The sequence below is a fragment of the Octodon degus genome, unplaced genomic scaffold (assembly GCF_000260255.1).
Source record: "Octodon degus isolate 3935 unplaced genomic scaffold, OctDeg1.0 scaffold00110, whole genome shotgun sequence".
NCBI classification, from domain to species: Eukaryota; Metazoa; Chordata; class Mammalia; order Rodentia; family Octodontidae; genus Octodon; species Octodon degus.
The window spans coordinates 4,954,592-4,961,484 of record NW_004524686.1 but is presented as its reverse complement, the minus strand read 5'-3'; the positions used below and the strand labels follow the sequence as shown (position 1 = coordinate 4,961,484).

Below are 6,893 nucleotides of genomic sequence, written 5' to 3'. Positions count from 1 at the left end.
TCACTAAGGAGATTCCAGTACTCCAAACACGGGTATTCTGTGCTATTGTTACTTGTAATTATTTCTTTTTAAAGGGGATTGTACTTTTTCAATATGAAGATGACAGTGTTCCAGAAATGTATTGATTGAGAGTATTAAAAATAAGGTCCTCTATTTTTTGCATAAAATAACAGGTGAAAAGATGAGTACTCTGTGATGAATGGCCTGTGCTTGTTGAGTAGAATAGCGTTTTGTTACCTGGACCTATTTAATTTTTCTGTCTCTGTTCCAATTATTAAGTAGCACAATCATTATCTTATTCAATCCTCCCCCTCTGCGTAATTTGGTCCATCATGGTTTGTCTTTTATTAGGACACCAAAACTCTGCTTATTGATGTGAATGAGATGATACAGCCAGAAATTGTGCATCCCTTTAGAAGAATCCAGATGGCACTTAAGTTGTAATTTTCTCCCTCTTCTATTTGAGGGGGGGATGTGGTATTGGACACTTAGTGACATAGCAGGGAATCTTGTATTCTGCTGTTCCATCCATGTTGGGAGTTCATTTTAATTCTTTTTAGCTTTCTAGTGGGCAATTCTGGGCTGTGCTGAACTGTGCCCTAGACATGTGTCCCCTGAGAGGTGAGGGAGTTGTGCCAGTAGTTAGTAATGATTAGTTGCCTTTTTCTTCTCACTCTCTGCCACAACTAAGAATTATGAACAGTAAGGCCTCTTCCTGTCCCGCACTACCAAAAAAGAGGCTCTCCACTGGCTGAAGGAGGACCTTTGCCACTCAGTAAGGAGAAGTGCAGAGTTGGAGGGGCTGGGGGCAGGGAGCTGTCCTTGGACTGAGACCACCCAGGCATGCTTTGCAGTTTGGAGCCAGCAAGGATGAGGGGAGGAAGGGGAGGGGATTTGCTGTGACAACACTCTCAGGTGTTATAACAGCATGGGTAGTAAAACGCACTCGCCATTTGGAGTGACTGGGTCAGTATCGCTGTCCCTGCTGTGTGACTCCAGCAAGTTAATGAACCTCTCTGAGCACTTCCAAGCTCACAGGCCAGTAGCCAATGTCTAATCCAACAAGAAACTGCAATGTGTTTTCTAAAACCACAGATCAGTAAATCAATACTGCTTATTTGTGTGAGAGCTCAGAACGGAAAGTGTAGACTTGAATCATCAACATAACAGAGAGAATGAGATCCAGAGTAGCCTGGTGAGATGTTTCTGTCAATTTATGTCTTTAAATAGATAGGCTCTTGTGAGCCCAGAGTTCAGCTTCATTTTCTTTTCTGTGCTGTGGATATTCCTCAAGGATCTCTTCCCTTGATGGTGAATTTTGGATCCAGCCTTTACAAAGACACAATCCTGGCAGGTAAGAACATCCCCCTCAGCTCCAGTTACATTTATCTGCTTTAAAGAGATAGCAGCTGCCCAGACCGGTTACGCTAACTGTATATCTGGGCCACCTCTTCTAGAGCCTTCTTTGCTTTGACATGTGAGAGAACTTGGCTAGCACTTGGGGCAGAGGAGCACCTCGTGGCTGAGAGTGGGCCCAGAGGTAGGTGCCTAAGAGTCCAGGTAGGTTAAAGAGTGAAAATGCCAATGGGGGCTTAGAATTTCCTTCCAAAGCTCTGAACTTTTGATATTGGCCCTTATTTGAGAAGTTACGCTACAGATTTTAATGATTATTTCCAGTGGGTCAAATAAATTATTTTTGTAGGTACTGAAAAGTAGAATACACCTAAACTAAATGATGAGCTGTACAGCACTTGAAGCAGTCATTTCATTTCAAGTAAGCTAGAGCTCTTGTCACAGCATGGAGGGATTTATTTTAAAGTCAGCTTTTGGAAAACATTGTAAATCCACAGTGTAAAGTCAGGATTCAAAATTACTAAGCTTGGAGAATCTTTTTTACAAGAGAGGACAAAACAAAACCTGGGAAAAACTGAATAGTAATGAAGGCCATGGCTCTAAGTGTAGATACATTAAGAGAAATGGCCGCTTTATTTCCTGTCATTTCTACATACGGTGAAGATTCTGAGTGGTATTATTTGACAGGCAGTATTATTTGGAAGCAGGTGTTAGACACGCAATTATCATAAAGACTCTATGAAGAGGATGACCACATGATAGGAATTTATCTTTATTCTAATATAGTTTACAGAGTTTTTTTTCCTGACAAATTACACTACACTTTATGGAAATGTAACATTTTGTATGAATGGGAAGGAAAGGCTTGGTTGCATGCTAATGAGGGAGACAAAGTAGCCTCACTCTTATTTGCAACTGGCCCAGACCTTTCCATTAGCAAATTAAAATCTGTTCAAATTTATTTACTAATATATTAGGAGAAGCTTCAGGCTAACCCCTTGACCTGTATTATATAGCAAACAACTGTAGCAGTGAAAATAATTAATAGCATGTAATGCACCTCCTGTTTATTTCTTCTTCATTACCAAAGGTCAGCTGTATAGTGTGTTTGCCATCTGCATTTGGTTTCAAGGGTATATTTACTTAAAAATTATCAATTATAGCTTTAAATGCCTTTCCTTAATTGCAGTGTTCTTATTGAACTGTGCTATATATCATATATATGCTTTGTGATTATTTTTATATTATATCACCCACTTCTGACTAATGCTGAGGGGAGCCTGCTCATTTCAAAATAATATCTCCCAAAGCCTGTTACCTTGTTTGTGTTTATTGCATAACTATGAAAGCCAAGGCTTTGTTCATCTTCATTATACCAAACTGAAACGATTAGTGCTTACCCTCTGTATCTTGAAGAAACCTTCTCTCAATTATCTTGCAGATCCTGATGCAGGAGGTTGGTAGTTAAAGAGCCTGCAACTTGCTATCTGAAAGTCAGGGTCTCTGAGTTCCCTCACAGGACTGGGCTTTGCTGACCTCTACTGTTTGCTTAAAAACGCAGTGGTGTGCTTGCTTCGGCAGCACATATACTAAAATTGGAACGATACAGAGAAGATTAGCACGGCCCCTGCGCAAGGATGACACGCAAATTCGTGAAGCGTTCCATATTTTTTTGTAAATAGGATCTCAAGTCCGCATCGTGTACAGCAATTAACCACTAAGAAGAATATATGCAGTGTGTTAGTTATTGAAACTGTACTACCGATTTGATTTGAAACTGTCTCATTGCTGTTTATCAATAAAATTTTGGAAAAAAAAAACCGCAGTGGTGTGTTGCTCCCGGCAGAGATTTGTTGTGAGGCAATTTTGGATACCTGATTCTACTGAAGAGGTGGTCATTTTGAGCGTTAGAAATGAAAAAGTTCTATTGTGATAACAAGTGCTCAGAGGTAGTGCCAGAAGGATGTGTCTGTCTTATTCGAGAGCCAAGGCCAAGAACCTTCTAGAAAAAAACTCAAAACTAAGTGCTATGAATTTTCATACGATCCTTTTACAGTTACTTTTCAAAATTTTTATTGGAAATTTCCCCAGTATTCCAGAGATTCTAAATACAGATATCCCTTGTCTAATGACTGAGTTTCATTCCTGCACTTGGTTGTTAAATGAGTTTGTGTGTAAGTGAGGAGTTGTGTATACAGTAGTATGTACATTACAATGTTCAGAACAAAGAAATGCTCAAAGAAAACTCCATCTTGATGACTTTGTTTTTATTTGCATAAATCTTACATGAACTACTTTCATGTATAACAGCATTAAACTATAGTACTGTACTATACAATGCAATCAACAAAAATTACAATTCTGTATAAACAAAATGTACTACAGAAAAGTTTGAAGCTCTATCAGCAACATGTACAGAACTGTATAAAAAGATGGCTCACAAGTCCAAATTATCAGGAGGAATGTTTGTAATTTATGTGATGGAATGTTCTTAGGATGAGAGGATGCTATAGGTAAAAGGAAGGATCAAAGAGAGGAGGACCTGCTTAGGTAGATGCAGGGGCTAGGGATTCGATCCCTGGGCCTGCCGTGCGGGCCCTGAGACTGTGTGTGGTGGCGCATACTTGTAATTCCAGCACTTGGGAGGCTGTACATAGGACGATCACTATGAATCCAATTTACATAGTGAGACCCTGTAGACCCTGTACTAAATACAAAAAAAAAGAGAAGAGGAAAAATAAAATTATGAATTGTGGTAGTGTTTTGTGATACAAAGGATCTGGATGAATGGGAGATTTTACCTTACGCTTGACAAAGATGGGAGGTAACAGTAAATTTCATAATTTGGAAGGAAGAAAGGTCACAGATGGTTCTTGGAGGAGTTCTCTGAGTATCTATTTTGTCAGCATCTCCATATTTCTACTTGCCAAAAAGTTGATTGCCTCTTAGGTTTATAGGTAGGTTAAACTATAGGTACAAAAAATTCACCTGGGGGATTTAAGAGAAAAAGGATATAGTTCCTATATTTATAAATATAATGTGATGGTTCTTGGCTGCTAGAGCATAATCCTGTAGTCAGGTATGGATGAGTATAGATCTGTTTCCTCCTGTACATATGCCTTGGATTACAGCTTTCACTTCTATCAACACAGCACTCTAGATCTGCCAAAGCCTGCCAAATAACGTGCTCCAGTGAGGCAGCAGTTGGTATTTGCCTATTTCCTAGATGAGCAAAGAGATACAGAAGATTATTATTATTATTATTATTATTATTATTATTATTATTGATACTGGGTATCAGGACTTTGCCCTTGCCATGCGGGCACTTAAGCCACTGAGCTATTTCCCCAGCCCGAGGTATAAAATTTAAATGATACTATAAATATAACAAAGAATTTTGAAGCCAGAATCCTCCCTGGCATCTTCAGCCTTTCCTTGTTATCTCTCCTAACCATCTTCTTCCTCCTGCACCCAAATTCACAGCCAGTGCCTTTTGTCATTAAGCCAGGGTCACAAACACCATGTTTTTGATTCTACACAAAGCACAAACAGCCATGTTCTACCTCATCTAGATTTGGACCCATACTCCTGTTCTGAACAGAAATGCAAAGATTTGCATATCTTTCCTACCAGAAGTCAATCTTTTGGCAATTAGAGCAAATTGCTGAGCTGATGTCAAAAAGGGAACTACTTTGGCATGTAGGATGTGGCTCCCTTTTTTTTTTTCTAGATGCCTGTCAGCTTTCATTCTATGAATAGAAGTACAGTCGCCATTGAGAGGAATTTTAAGACTGTAGACACAGAGATGGTTCCTTGTCAGGTTGTCATCAGTCTTTTGATTGTGTAGATTGTGTACTTTTTCTGCAGTAATAAACTAGAGCATAGTCCACTTCCAGTTGTTCTTACTCTAGGGATTGCACTGGGCACTGACTGTGGCTTGAATAAATATTATCTCAGGAACATAATGTATACAATTGTCAGCTATTATTCTTAATTATGAATTGGCTTTAAAAGATTACCAAATTTATAGTAGCAGTATATCAGGAAAGTGTTTCTAAATGGATAGATATTGCTACCATATACATATGAGTCAACAAAATACATATGCATTACAATTATCTCCTAATATTAAATCTTTGAGAATCTATTACAAAAAGAACTGAGTTCAAACTCAAATTACCCAGATTCTAACTATGGTTCAATTATTAAATCTGCATTTGGTATATACTGAGTGATCTGGAGAAAGGATCTTGTTTTCCTGCCCTCTAATTTCCTAGTCTAATGAAAGACATGTTTGTTACTGAATATTCACTGAGATTCTATTATACTTTTAAAGACAACTAAAATATATTCAGTACATACATCATTCACCAATGTTTAAAACATTTTAACATTCACAGTGTCCCCGCGATGCAGATATTATATAATGACAGAAAGGGGAACTTAGGCATATGAAAAGAAGCAATCTGTTCTTCCCTATTATTATGGAATTTTTGTTTCTAAGATATTTTGGGATTTGTTCTAATATGTTTGTAAATAGGATATCATGTCTGTATCTTGTACAACAATTAACCACTAAGAAAAATGGATGCAATGTGTTAATTATTGAAACTGTCCTACCAATTTGGTTTGAAACTCTCTCATTGCTATTTGTTTCTCAATAAAATTATGGGAAAAAAGATATTTTACTTCATGTAGAGTTCAGTATGGCAAGCAGTCAGGATACTGATTAATTTTATTTTTCTAAGTAAAGTTTATTCTCCAAGTACTGTCTACTTAGTCCTTCATCACTTATCATAAATAGAACCTTTATCACATATTGAATTTCTTTATGAGCCACATCTACTTCTGATCTATCTGATCACTCTGATGCTGATTCTTTTTCCTTTTTGTTATTGTTTCCATGACTACTTGAAAATGTTTTCTACTTTTCTGAGACATGAGTCTCTCCTTTGTTTGTTTGAGAAAGGATTTCCTTCTGTAATACAGGATAGTGTAGAATGCATTTTATATCCCAGGCTGGCCTTGAACTCATGGCAATCTCCATGCCTCCTCCTTCTGAGTGCTGGAACTTTCTTTAATTTTTGAAACATATTTTCTAGAGGCTAAAGGCCCAGGCCAATCTTGCCCATGTAGTCTTCTCAATGAGTGAGTAGGCTGATACTTCCACATTTCATGGTAAAATCGCATTGGATTAAACATAATTTGTAAACAACTTTTCCAAAGCGTAGTATATACATTGATTTATCCTTATCACCTTTCATTTCCTCTAGTAAAGTAATATACTTGCATTCAAGTAAGTCTTATGCGTTTCCAGTTAAGTTGATTCCTAGAGACTATTATTTTAAAATTTAACTTTTCAACTAACTTGTATTAGTTATATGTATTAATGGATACTACAGCTTCAATCCAGAATGCCCCTCACACATAGAAAATCTGTGTATTAAACTCTTGGCCCTCTAACTTGGAACTATTGGGAGGTGGTGGAACTTTAAGAGGTGGAGGTTAGTGGGTTGCCTTTTGGTCATGGGAAATGTGCA

At 37.7% G+C, this 6,893-nt stretch overlaps 1 non-coding gene across 1 annotated transcript; it reads left to right on the top strand.

The window, feature by feature from the left end:
* Window positions 1-2,918: 2,918 nt before the first annotated feature.
* LOC111812060 lies at window positions 2,919-3,025 on the top strand. The gene has a single exon (XR_002817654.1). It is a non-coding gene; the product is annotated as a U6 spliceosomal RNA (small nuclear RNA).
* The last annotated feature ends 3,868 nt before the right edge of the window (window positions 3,026-6,893 follow it).